The following is a 14752-nucleotide window of genomic DNA, read 5'->3' as shown; positions in this document are numbered from 1 at the left end:
AGCCACAGGTTTCTCTTGCTGTGCAGACATACCCTACGTGTCAGTTTATTTATTTCCTATAAATATTTTATTTGTGAACAGGCTGATTTTTTATTTATTCACTTTTCCATAACTATTTGATGAACAGTTTATGTGGTCAAATTTCAGCATACAGGTTGTTCACAAATTGTTCCCGTAAAGTATTCATAATTGGCTTTCCTGGGACTCTGATTGGTTATTTAAGTCACACGATACTGCTTTTGTTCGCCGACTAAAAGATGGAACTTTTTTGAGCAGGGTAACAATGAATGATGAGTAATGAATGTTCTCACTCAGGCTTGATCAGCTTTTATTGGCAAGTAAGTGTGGGTAAGTAGCGTACAAACAGCTTTTCTCCAAACACTGGCACAAACAAAAAGCCATTCATGTCAAACTTTGTGAATACAAAGGGGACACTAGAATGCCATTTTAAATTTGAAAGAATGTTTGCAACATTGGTTTACGCCATTTGATCAGCTCTTGTTCCGATACCATGCATCTGGTACTGCAAAAAAATGTACTTAAGAAAATTACTCATAGCAATATTCATATCAACAGATTAGTGCTTCAACAATGAGAGTCTTCTAGCTTGGTTAAAATTCAGACCACAATTCAAAAGGAAGGATGTACTACATCTATCGTTCGCAGGGTGCAAGTAACGTATCAGATGATTTGTGCTCAAGTTAATGGAAAAGAGAAATGCTTGTATCTTATCTTTGTACTATGTCAACTAGCACCACAGATATTAACAGGTTCTTTTTCATTCTTTTCGATTGCTAATAAAGAATATTTATTATTCTTATGGTACATTCTTCTGTGTTAATTCCACCTGCCTGAGCTAACTCTGCAGTATCAACGCTAAGAAAACTCTCATTGAAATCAGTGTCAGTTTAGCCTGCATAAAGATTACAAGGTCAGGTCCTTAGTTTTTAAACAAACACAAGCCATAGATCATTACTCTCCTTTGTTAAAATAGAGGTAGCCACACATAGTTCATTTATTTCCCAGAAGAATTTTACTTTAAAATGTTCTGTTTTATGCTAAGCCAATTTCTGCTACCCAGACGATATAGTATCTATCTTATCCTGGGAGTGGGGCCACAGAATTCAGTGAGAGTATCATGGAGTAAGGTACACTCAATATCAGGTGGTGGCTGGCAGAAGTGGGCCCCTAATGACATCTGGTGTTCAGTTAATGAAAGTAAAACACTTTCCATGAGCTACAAGTAACTAGGGTGACCAGATACCACATGTGAAAAAAATGGGACCGGTGAGGGGGGTAATAGGCGCCTATATAAGACAAAGCCCTGAATATTGGGACTATCCCTATAAATAACTATCACAGGCGGTGTAGTTACATGCTTCTCTGGAGTGAGTTCTGCCATGATCATCTCAGGACGCATGTGAAAATGGGAAGCAGAAACTGCCATTAAATTAAGATGCAGGTGCAAGACTGGGAGCTATAGGTTAGCGTGCTCCCTGCAGACCCACGTTTGATTTGGAAAGTAAGATTTCTGCAGATAAACAGGAAGTGCCTTACCACCAAATGTGCTAACTGCAAAAAATAGTAAAAGGAGCTGGCATGCACTTACAATGGGTCTCGGTTTTTAACAGAAGACCAGACATCCTGAAGCAGTGAAATGTAAAGAGCTGAGAACACCTACTATTTAAGATGGAAATAATCTGTGCAGGTAAAATGCAGTCTGCTCAGCCTCCATGGGCATTTCTTCTCCTGGGAAAGATTGAAACTGATTTCATTTTCAGTTAATCCTGTATTGTGCCATGGCTCATAATCCAAAACTAGAAGGACTATCCCATTCTCTGGTTCAGGACGGGGCGGCTCTAGGATTTGCGCTGCCCCAAGCACGGCGGCACGCCATGGGGGGCGCTCTGGCGGTTGCCGGTCCCGTGGCTCCGGTGGACCTCCCACTGGCGTGCCTGCGGAGGGTCCGCTGGTCCCGCGGCTCCGGTGGACCTCCTACAGGCATGCCTGCGGATGCTCCACCAGAGCCGCGGGACCAGCGGACCCTCCACAGGCACATCTGCGGGAGGTCCACCGGAGCCGCGGGACCAGGGACCCTCCGCAGGCACGTCTGCGGGAGGTCCACCGGAGCCGTGGGACCAGCGGACCCTCAGCAGGCGCGTCTGTGGGAGGTCCACCGGAGCCGCCTGCAGCCCTCCCGTGGGACGCCGCCCCAAGCGTGTGATTGGCATGCTGGGGTCTAGAGCCGGCCCTGGTTCAGGAGTTACTATATTCTGTTCTAATATCTACAGCACATGCCAATAATTCAATCAATCATTTTTAGGGCTCAGCTGAGCGCCCCGGAGACTGATATACTTCAGTTTTTTAAGGGTATAGCTACACTGCAATTTAACACCTGTGGCTGGCTCATGTCAGCTGACTCAGGCTCACGGGGCTTGGGCTATGGGGCTATAAAACTGCAGTGTAGATTGCTGGGATCTCTGGGACCATACAAGAAGGGGAGGGCGTCCCAGAGCCTGGATGTATACACTGCAATTTTATAGCCCAGCAGGCCAAGCCCTGCAAGCCTGAGTCAGCTGACACAGGCCAGCCATGGGTGTTTAATTGCAGTGTAGACATACTTTAAGTAATAGGCACAGCACCAGCAATGCCAGTACAAGCTTCTTCCAATTTTTCCGACCCATGTACCTCAACCCTTGACTTAGAAGAACCAGGTCTAGGGGCCAAAGGATAATTCATGAACTTGTCAAAATATGGTGAGAGAGAACATTACAGACAATGTTTACTTAGCATTCAACTTACTCAGCCACTGTAGCACATTAAAGTAGGAAAAGGAGCCTAAGATCCATTCTATACCTGACCAGCCTTCCTGAAAAACAATGTGAGGCTGTATTGCATATATTAGAGAGACAAGGTAATAAGTGGAGATATACCAATCTCCTAGAACTAGAAGGGACCTTGAAAGGTCATTGAGTCCAGCCCCCTGCCTTCACTAGCAGGACCAATTTTTGCCCCAGCTCCCTAAGTGGCCTTCTCAAGTATTGAACTCACAAGCCTGGGTTTAGCAGGCCAATGCTCAAACCACGGAGCTATCCCTCCCCTGCAATCACTGAGCTATCCCTCCCCCAGATAGGAGAGGAAATATCTATTATTGGGCCAACTTTTGTTGGTGAGAGACAAAACAAGTTTTTGAGCTTATACAAAGTCCAAACCAGAAAAGCTCTGTATAGCTAGAAAGCTTGTCTCTCACCAACAGAAGTTGGTCCAATAAAAGATATGACCTCACCCACCTTATCTCTCTAATATCTTGACTACAACAACACTACAAACTGAATATATTATGTATTCTTCTTCTTGATCTTCCCGGTTACTAGCCAGGTCTGTATCACACATACTGTATAGACTATGTATTATATTCAGACAATAAGCCAGAAACACACATACAGGGACGTATTCTGCCCTCTGTTACACCCAGGAAACCCTGAGGACATTACAGTGAAGTCTATGGAGCTGAGCGTGTGTGTCAATTAGAGCAGGATTGAACCATCATGATAGTCCATGGACCTGATCTGCACAAGAAGAGCTTGTAGTTACAGTATAAGTGATGCCAGGTCATCCGGGGAACAACAGGCATGGGATGCAACCTTTTAAAAGGCTTATGTACTATGCAGCAAATGGGCTTTTAGGACAGGGAGTAAAATACATATTCCATCTCTTACTGTTTCATTATCCCTATTCCCTCCCAATCAAAAATTTAGTTCTTTACTAGAAAAAAATAATAGTGAATAGCAAGGTACGTACTGATTTGCAGACCAAAGGTTTGTCAGATCTGGGACTATCTCAAGTGAACCACAAGTTCTCTTTTCTCCCTTGCCAGATAAGGAAGCTCCTCAATGAAGCAGAAGTTCTATGAGGGAGCAGCAACCTGTATGTCTCCATCAAGTTAAGCTGCAATCATCTCCTTCTCACTATATCCTATCTCTTCTTACCTACAACAAAGAGCAGGCATGAGGTGTGGGGACAAGAGCAATAGCTAAAGATGCCTGAGAAGCAGAGTTTGCAAATCCCCAAGGGAAGCAGCATCTCAGACTGTTGGACCTTTTGGTTTGTCAGAGAGCAGCCCTTGGTCTGCTGCACTGCCAAAGTATGTCATTATGTTCACAGCATATTCACAAAGCAGTTAAATAAACATTAAATACTCTTACCGGACGGTTTCAACACACCTTCTTTATTTCTTAGAATTCAGAATCCTAACACAAGAACCCAAAACAGAGAGTGACAAAGCAGGCTGCTCCCTGAGAGGCACAACTCTTCCCATCTTTCTCTAGGCTAGCTTTCTGCAGACACATTCTGATCTCATGCTTCCCCACAGAGCCCCTCATCTGCAAGTGGGATCCAGAAACCTCTAACCTTTAAAGTGATAATTTGTAATTTTAACAGTTTTTCAATACACCACAGTCATATCTGAGGGAGGATGGAGGGCCATGAGGAGAGGGAAACAAAGAATGTCAGGGGGCTGGGCAGCCAGGCTTCTCACTGGACTTCCTGGCCCTTGCTGCACTGCTATCCCCCACACCACTGACCCATTTCCCTGACCCCAATTATCAACTAGCTCCAAAGTTCCATGGATCTCCACACCCATCAAAAGTTTTCCCACTGTGAACGGAATAGATAAGGGAGAGGAAGGGATGGAGAACCAGGGAACTGTGGAACAAGGCTGCATAGTAGGTCTGTGTACAGTTAGTGCCATTGTGCTGCCCAGCTCCCCAGTTCTGCTCCCCACTAGCCCTGCCCACACTGATTCCATTAGTCAAATCTCCAGTCTCTGCCCCTCAGGATGTGGGGAGGGTGTGCAAGAGACTACAGTGGCAGTAAGACTTTAGCGGAGGGAAGAGGGAGTGACCAGAAGGGGGTCACAGGGAAGATGCTTTGAAATGGGGATGCAAGAATGTAGAGGGCAGCAAGGTGGACTCTCGAGCACGAGCAGAAACACAGGTGGGGAGAGTCACAGAATTCGGGCAGGGGCTTGCAGGTTGAAGACGTCCCTTCACTGATTTTTAAATAGCAGCAAAATTCCTCCACAAAAACACTACATTAATTTAGCGTTAAACTTGCTCAAGTGCGTTTCCTGCCAACACACTAAATAAACAAACCAACCAAACAAAAAAATAATAATCAAGGACAGTACTAATTTAAGGCAACATTAACATCCCCACCAACTTGAATTCACGTTTCTTACCCCGACACCAGACCCTCAGTTTTATCAACTGCACAACAAACTCCCTTTCAGTTTCATCACACAGCCAGCCGCAATGCACACTCCCAGTTCCTTACAACTGCACGCAAAGGCAAAACCTGAACTCTGACCTCATACTTTTCCCATCAACAAACACTTCACTGAAGAGGCATGCAGGGGATCTCTCTAACTGAGACTGGCGTTCCGGGTGCACATTTGAGTGTGATTGCAAAGAAGTGGATGCGTGAACTGTGGGTAGTTATATGTTAACATTAAAATAGTTTGTTGTAGGGCTGAGTGTCTGGGTATTATGACATTTGACTTTAAGTCCTATTAGCTGAAGCTGGTATGTATGTTTACGTTGGCCTTAGTGGTGGTTTCCTTGATTTTTAGTAATTGCGTCGATAGAATTAAGTCTGATCAAGTGTATTGCCTAACTTAATGGTGCAAGGTATATGAAATAAAACTAGACTTAACTAAGATCCTTGAGCTCTGCTATTAGATATTTCTCACCAACTCAATGATAAACTTTGCTGCTTTTCACATTACCCTCTATGTGTATGGTGCTTCAGCTAGTTTTAAATCCAGATGCCAGTGTTCATAACTAAGCTAACAGGAATGATCTTTTCAAGTAAGATTGTGTGAGGTATGTATCAGGTCAACCCAGACACATATTTGTAGTCATTGTGTGGTTGCACATGACATTCTTTTAACCGAGCTGAAAACTGGTGCTGTTTTCTTTGCAGCAGCTTTTGCTTCCTTCTGCGGATTTTTTTTCAGAAATATAAAACCTTACACCTGACAACGAATCACAGATAAATTTCCACACTACAGCTGTAAAAAAAGAGAGAGAGAGACACCTTGAGGAAAACATTACTACAGAGCACATGCATCACTGGGATATGTAAAAGGAACATTATGATGCTGTGGTCAGGAGCTAATTGCAGCAAAAAAACACTCACTGATGCATCCCATCTGTACACTGCTTAGAGAGGCTGCGGTCCAGGGGCCCGAGAACAACAATAGTTTTTAAATTCCAATCCATGCTGGACACCAAGTGTCCTTGTGGCCATCTGCAAGGTACTTAGGCCCAGATCCTCAAAGGTAGTTAGGTGCCTAACTCCCATTTATTTTAATGGGAACCCATTTATCTCAGGGTTCCCTCCCCACTCTAAACTCTAGGGTACAGATGTGGGGACCCGCATGAACAACCCTCTAAGCATATTTCTACCAGCTTAGGTTAAAAACTTCCCCAACACAGAAATTCTTCCTTGCCCTTGGATGGTATGCTGCCACTACCAAGTGAGTTAGACAAAGATCAGGAAAAGGACCACTTGGAGTTCCTGTTTCCCCAAAATATCCCCCCAAGGCCCTACACCCCCTTTCCTGGGGAGTCTTGAGAATAATATCCTAACCAATTGGTTACAAAATGAGCACAGATCAACCCCCCTGGGTCTTTAGGACACTGAAAAACAATCAGATTCTTAAAAGAAGTTTATTTAAAAAAAGATAAAAGAATCACCTCTGTAAAATCAGGATGGAAGATAACTTTACAGGGTAACAAAAAGATTCAAAACATAGAGGATTTCCCCTCTAGGCAAAACTTTAAGGTTACAAAAACAGGGATAATTCACTGCTCTACATCCAAAATGCTTCTGAAATAAATGTAGTCAAACTTTACTAATTCTGGGTCACTGAGAACAAAAATGATGCTTAAAATTGTTGATTGGCTCTAGTTTTCAAGTTATGCTATTGGGTCAGTATATACGACCCTTGACTTGGGAATAGCGGAGGATAAGTGAGTTATAAAGGGAAGGGATCTCAATTTAAACCAGAAATGACTAAAATACATCTTTGACTGGATCTATGAATAAATTTATGACTGGGTTTGGACAGTACTTGCTTTTTAGGCAAAACAATGAATGATGCAATCTGAAGCTGGTATTGCGTCATACATGATATGAATTGCATCATGTTATTCCTAGAAGTCATGGATGATGCAATCATAACGAAGCTTACATCACTCTGCTGAACAAATTGCCCTATATCAGCTCTAGAAATCATACAGTGTCGTGCTCTCTTATTTGTCAGTGTTTGATTTTGCAAAGGGTCACATTTCTGTTTAGCCAAAGTGAGCAGAGATGCCTCGTACTTGTGTGAACAGTGCAGATAACTTCTGCTATGTTTGTGGTGAAGTGACTTTTGCATCACAAAAGCGCAGTATAACCACTATGGTTAAGAAAGCCTATCACCTTTATTTTGGCTGCAAAATTGGAGATCAGGACAAGAGTTGGGCCCCACACATATGCTGCAACACTTGTGCAACAAATCTTCGCCAGTGGTTGAACAGGAAAAGGAAATCTATGCCTTTTGCAGTGCCAATGATTTGGAGAGAGCCAACAGATCATACCAGCAATTGTTACTTCTGCATGATGCCTCCAGTTGGGAAAGGTGTGTCAAAGAAGAAAAAGTGGACTGTGCGTTATCCAAACATTCCATCAGCTATACGCCCAGTACCCCACGGAGAAGGACTGCCGGTTCCTGATGCACCAGAATCATTCTCACTTGAGTCAGACGAGGAAGAGGAAGAGGATGAAACTTCTGGTCCTGAACCATCAATGTCCCAGGACCCACGTTTTCTCCCATCCTCCTCCTCTGAACCACACCTCATAACACAAGGTGAACTGAATGACCTTGTCAGGGATTTGGAACTACCCAAGAGTAAGGCAGAGCTGTTGGGCTCCAGACTACAGCAGTGGAATCTCCTGGCAGGTGATGTTAGGGTTTCCATGTTCCGTGACCGTCAAAAGGATCTTGTCCCATTCTTCTTCATGGAAGGTGATCTTGTAGCCTGCAACAACATCGATGGTGTGATGGCAGCCCTCAACATTGTTCACGATCCAGATGAGTGGAGACTGTTCATTGATTCATCGAAGACGAGTCTTAAAGCTGTTTTACTGCATAATGGCAATGTTTTGCCATCAATTCCAGTTGGTCATGCAGTCCATATGAAGGAAACCTATGACAACATGAAACAACTTTTGAGGTGCATAAACTATGACCAACATCAGTGGCAGCTTTGTGGCGATTTGAAGGTTGTTGCTCTCTTGCTTGGTCTGCAGACTGGATACACAAAGTACTGCTGTTTTCCTCTGTGAATGGGATAGTCGTGCAAGAGATTCCCACTACATCAAGAAAGATTGGCCACTCCGACAGTCATTGGAGCCTGGGAGGAAAAGTGTTCAGCATCCACCACTTGTTGAATCAAGGAAGATTTTGTTACCACCCTTACACATCAAGCTGGGTCTGATGAAGAACTTTGTCAAGGCCATTGACAAAACACAAGCAGCTTTCAAGTACCTCCATGGAAAATTTCCAAGGTTAAGTGAAGCTAAGGGTACGTCTACACTACGGGACTATTCCGAATTTGCATAAACCGGTTTTGTAAAACAGATTTTATAAAATCGAGTGTGCGTGGCCACACTAAACACATTAAATCGGTGGTGTGCGTCCACGGTTCGAGGCTAGTGTCGATTTCTGGAGCGTTGCACTGTGGGTAGCTATTCCGTAGCTATCCCATAGTTCCCGCAGCCTCCCCCGCCCCTTGGAACTTCCGGGTTGAGATCCCAGTGCCTGATGGGGCAAAAATTGCCGAGCTATGCCCTGACCCACCGCGGACACGGTGTTTGACCCTAGAAGCATTTGGAGCTCTGTCTGGAGATTTTAAAAAAATGATTTTGAATTTCATCTTCTGTAACGGAGCGCTGATAGAACAGATTTGCCTGCCCTTACAGCGATCACGTCCGCATGGTCCATGCGGGAGCTCTTTCTTTATTTTGATTTTTAACTGCATCGCCACACGTGCTGATCGGAGCTCCATGCTGGGCAAACAGGAAATATTCAAAAGTTCGCGGGGCTTTTCCTGTCTACCTGGCCACTGCATCCGAGTTCAGATTGCTGTCCAGAGCGGTCAGTGGTGCACTGTGGGATACCGCCCGGAGGCCAATACCGTCGATCAGCGGCCACACTAACCCTAATCCGATATGGTAATACCGATACTAGCGCTACTCCTCTCGTTAGGGAGGAGTACAGAAACCAGTTTAAAGAGCCATTAAAATCGATATAAGGTGCCTCCTAGTGTGGACGGTTGTGGCGTTAAATCGGTTTTATGCTCCTAAAACCGATTTAAACGCCTAGTGTAGACCAGGCTAAAGATAAAGGAAGGTGTCTTTGTTGGCCCTCAGATTCGTGAACTTCTTCGAGATGATGCATTTGACCATGCACTGCATGGCAATGAAAAGACGGCATGGAAAGCCTTCCAGTTAGTGGCAATAAATTTTCTCAGAAACAACAAGGCAGACAACTACAGGTTGTTGGTGGAAAACCTCCTCAAGGCATACAAAAGCCTTGGTTGCAACATGTCACTAAAGATACATTTTTTGCACTTGTAGGGATATTAAAGAAGGTTTATATTAAACATGGTTTATATGAGAAATGATTTATTGATTTATTGTTAATTAATACTTTATAACTTAAGGTTTATGTTAGAAGTAAATTTGTGATTCCCAACATTTAGCCTCTAACCTGCAAGCCACCAGCTGTGTCTGTGTGAAGCCTGCTCAAAGAGATACTTGGTATAAAACTTGTTAAGCTCAAAGAAATACTTTGTATAAAACTTGCTAAACATTAATTAACTCTTAAGTAAGCCAAAACAGTAGCTGTTATAGTGTATAGATAAAGACCCCCACCCTCTGTAAATTTTCATCTCACTTTATCTTTGCTTGTTAAAAGACAGGGAGTCTCACATAAATTGGTAACACCCCAAAAGGTAAAGAGACAGTGAAATAGATGTGATTAAGATAGAGAATGTATGTGAATGAATGGTTAGGGAGGTACCAGCCTGAAGAATTCAGTGTCGGCTGAAGAAGGTGTTAAGTGGGATCAACCAAATGACCCCCGGAGGGCAAACTGGAATCCACCCACCACACCTCAAAGGAAGGAAAAACAAAGCATCTGACAACATGGAGCCAGCCACCTGCTGATTGATTTAGCAACAGCAAAATGAAGCAACTCTCATGAACTGACATAGGAATAAATTCCTATAAAACTGGACTCTAAAGACTGAGGACTTTGAGTCTATGGTTCTGCTGCCAGCCTCCAGGAGCATCAGATGCATCTGACACAGACTCGGCTCCATCCTCATGACCAAGGTACCTGGCCAGTAACTTGGCATGAGCAACATCTAGGCTAGTAACTATAACATCTATACAGAACCTGAATGAATGATTGTGTGAATGAATATGTGTGTGTGTGTGTATAAGGAATAAGTAGTGATAGAAATAAGTAGTAAAACAACGTTGTTTGCTTTTGTCTTTTGCTGTCTTTTGTTTTGTTACGGTATTTACAATAAATGTGGCATCTTTGCCTTATCCCTCTTAATAAGATCCTGCTGTTTTTTATTATATTGGTATAACACACTCTCATCTAGATTTTTTTCCACCGAACTGCGGAGCACTGAGCGACGAGCACGGCGAGCGATTTCACCAGGACATTGCAACAATGGAGAAACGCTATCAGGGCAAATGGAGCCCATCAATGCTTGCAGACTATTGCTGGACAGTGACAAGAGATGCTCCATTTAATGAATACAAGAGACAAGCCAAGAAGCGCCGAGTAGACACTGAATAGGACTAAACTATGTACATAATAGTTTTTTGCCTTTTGTTTCATAATAAATTTTATTTAGATAACCCTTTTGCTGATTTTTAAAGTGTTACATAAACAGGACAGGTGAAATATTATCATGTAAAGCAACCATAAACACATGAAAAGACCTAGGTTTACAATTTATGATTAAAACTCTACTATCTACACAATATACATAGACATAAAATGTAAAAACTTAAATACCTTAGAAACAGTAGCCAATCAGTTGTTTTAATTGTCATATTTGAATTCAGCACATCAAAATACATAATAAATACCACATTTTATCTCTGAAGCAGACGACTTCTCAAAAATTGTAGATCAGTGTAACCCTCCCTCTTAGCACAGGGAGAATTCACAAGCTACAACAAAAGATAATGAAATGTATTTCCTGCCTATTACTTACAATTTGTAATTTTAGAGGCCTTTAGTTCAGGTATGGCTTTGGGAAATGTATTTTCCCTGCCCTGATTCCTCGCTGACCGGGAAAGAACACAAAGGAACACAAAACAAAAACCTTCCCCCACAGATTTGAAAGTATCTTCTCCCTTCATTGGGCCTTTTGGTCAGGTGCCAACCAAGTTATTTGAGCTTCTTAACCCTTTAAAGGTAAAGGAGGGATTTTATGCTACCCTTAGCTGTATGTTTATGACAGGAACCTAAATACTTTTGAGGATATGGGCCTTAGCCTCAGTTTTCTCATCTCAAAATGTGGATACTATTACTTGCTGTGCAGGACTTGCTTACTAGTGGGATAGTATTAGTTAATGCACACAGAGTACCTTGAAAATGCTAAGTCTTGTTGTTAGAACTCTCATAATTTATACAGCATTTTGTCCACAAAGCCAGCCCTATGGATATGTTTATTCTGATCCAGACCTGGGATTTTTTGTCATTGTATTTTACTAAATCTTTGTATGTTCAGTCACCATTCATTAAGGGCCAGATCCTCAGCTGATGTAAATGGGTGTAGCTCCACTGACGTCAATGGAGCTAGTCTATTTCACATTAGCCGATGACATGACTCTAGCTGTTTAAATTCTATTGACAAATATTGTTTTAATATCATTTCCCACAGATTGGTACAGGTGAGTCTCGTCTTACATGCATTTAACATGCGCTAATCCAGCTTTGTGTGGTCGGCAAAAAACAAACAAACAAAAAAAGAGAAAAATAACAATTTAAATACTGTACTTGTAGTGCGGGCAATTCCGCCCACCATTCCACTCAATGTAATTTTGACTACACACGGTTTTCACTTTACACATTGACAGCGGAATGCAATCCCAGCATCAGACGAGACTCGCCTGTATTTGTGGGCTCATAGTTCAAGTGGGCTCATTTTCTCCCTTTCTCGCAGGTCCCTTCTGGTGCTCTGGAACATTGTCTCTCTTGGTCTGATAAATCAGGTCTTCACTGCAGAGTTAGCTGGGGTGTTGCCCTAATCTGTCCTTTCCATCCACACAGAAAAACCTCTAATGCGGGTTCAGAAGTGCTTTGAGCCTGTGCTAGCAGTCATGGCTGAGCTCAGGCTTTGCTTCATCCCAGGCTGGCGACCCACCTACTTTGCCTTGAGAATGCAGGCTAATCAAGTCCAGGTGCTGTTAGCCCTACAAGACTATCCCACAATTCCATCTGAGTTGTACTTTCTTGTCTAGCTCTGCCCTTATCACCTACAGTGGCTCTCTATTTCTGCTGCACTTCCACAGCATTTCATCCAAGAAATCCTCCTCCCACGCTGCCAGTTGGCCAGACATTGACACCAGCCTTCTTGTAAAGCTGTGACGTGATATCAGTAAGACCCATAATTTGAGGAAATGGATCCACAATGTCATTTTTATGTTAAGTGGGCATAAAAAACAGAGTCCCAGCAGTCAGTCAGATGCACTACAAATCATGCTGTGGTTTGCAGATTGAATTCCTTAACAACATTCTAATTTAAAGTTCCTGCTGCCAAATGTTGTGCTTTTGCCTTTGGAACTGTCTGTGTTAATAAGGAGTAGCTCCACTTGGAAATTCATAGGATATCAGGGTTGGAAGGGACCTCAGGAGATCATCTAGTCCAACCCCCTGCTCAAAGCAGGACCAATCCCCAAACAGATTTTTACCCCAGTTCCCTAAATGCCCACCTCAAGGAGTGAACTCACTACCCTGGATTTAGCAGGCCAATGCTCAAACCACTGAGCTATGCCTCCCCCACTTAGTCACATAAAGCATGGTTCTCCTGTCACTCTCACAGACAGCAGCTCTGTGCTAGGCGAGAGACAGTGAGAGTACGCTGCTACTGAATTCCTAGAGGAACCCAGCTTAATGCACCACTACAGACCATGGACATCCCACCAGAAATCCATGCCAGCACAGGTTAGGACAGAACCATTGTGGATGCAGTTACACAGGTCTGGCATGGCAAGGGCTTTTTAGTGGAGGTGTGCTGCCCAGGTTAACTCTGTAGTGAAGACATTAGAGATGGGATTTGTTGACCCTCAGAGTATGCTACAAGCCTTATCTATTTTCTAGGATTTTAAAAGGCTGGTTAAAGTAGCGTCATTTTTACTGTACTATTGCAATTTGCCTTTTTTCCAATCTGTTCATGAATAAGCCAAGTCATTTGTATTAGGATTTACCCTTAGTCTGCTCTAGACCCTAAAGTCATTTGAGATGTACTTTCAATATAGGCAAATGTATTTTTAGTGCCTGCCTTGGTCCAGGTGCTGGTCATTGCTGTCAGTGGTTGTTGTCTGGAAGAAGTGACTGACTACAGCAGAGCCATGAGTTTTCTTGAGGAAGCCAGACTTTTTTGGTTAACTGTAGTGACAACCTCGGTCATAAAAGGAAAGTAAAATGTGAAGTTGCCTTATGTAACTGTGGTTATGGTGATGATATCTAGCCTCAGCCCACGGCCTCATAAAGGGCATGCAATTGTTTGTTATCTAATGCATGTGGCTGTAAAATCCTTGGTGTCACCTAGCAATTTCCTCTTCTCCACAGTCAAGAAGGGTCAGACTTTTACTAATGAAGTGATGATAGTGGTTCTTTATGCCTCCCCATCACCTCTAACCCCAGCTCATCACACTTCTCTGCAAGGTTGGCTATGCCCACAGCTTCCCATTTTAACCATTAGCCTTTTATCAACATTAGAGACCATGACAAGAGAGAGAGCTGTGAGGCTGCAAATGGGGGAAGGAAGCCGTTGACAGATGGGAGGTTTAATTTTAGAAAGCTACTGGCACATGGTAGAGTGAAGGCTGAGCAGAATGGTTTCCACCTCTCCCCTAGTCCCCCAGTCTCTCACCCACCAGCATGGTTTCCACTCTCTCCACACAGCTCTATCTTTTAAATCTGAGCATAAAGGAAAGCTGAGTCACAAATGTTAAAATACTGCAGCTCCCCCATTTATATGAGAGCGAGAGAGAGAGAGAGCCACACTCCACACCCTCAACCCCACAAACCCAGTGACACCAGGAGTCTGGTTGGCAAGACACTGACAACCACCTGCTGCTCTTTTTAATACCACATTGTGAGGAGCAGCAGCTATTGAGAGAAGCCTCTGCCAGAATGCAGAATACCACAAAACTGGATGACCTGATGAAGAGAGAGAGAGAGAGAAAATTTAAATTAATAAAATCATAGGATGGGACGGGACCTCAAGAGGTCATCTAGCCCCTGCTCCTTGTCCCCTGACCACCCCCATCCAACCCCCACATCCCTGTCCCCTGACTGCCCTGACCACTATCCACGCCCCTGCCTCCCCCGCAAGGACTCACACCCCCTATTCCCCCCCAAGGACTCACACCCCCTATCCAATCGCCC

General features: G+C 43.5%; 1 long non-coding RNA gene across 3 annotated transcripts in view; it reads right to left on the bottom strand.

The window, feature by feature from the left end:
- Positions 1-14752, bottom strand: part of LOC123361774 — an 81282-nt gene that overhangs the window by 33914 nt on the left and 32616 nt on the right. The window lies entirely within an intron of this gene.

The sequence above is a fragment of the Mauremys mutica genome, chromosome 1, assembly GCF_020497125.1.
Source record: "Mauremys mutica isolate MM-2020 ecotype Southern chromosome 1, ASM2049712v1, whole genome shotgun sequence".
Taxonomy (NCBI): domain Eukaryota; kingdom Metazoa; phylum Chordata; order Testudines; family Geoemydidae; genus Mauremys; species Mauremys mutica.
This window is presented reverse-complemented; position numbering and strand designations above follow the sequence as displayed.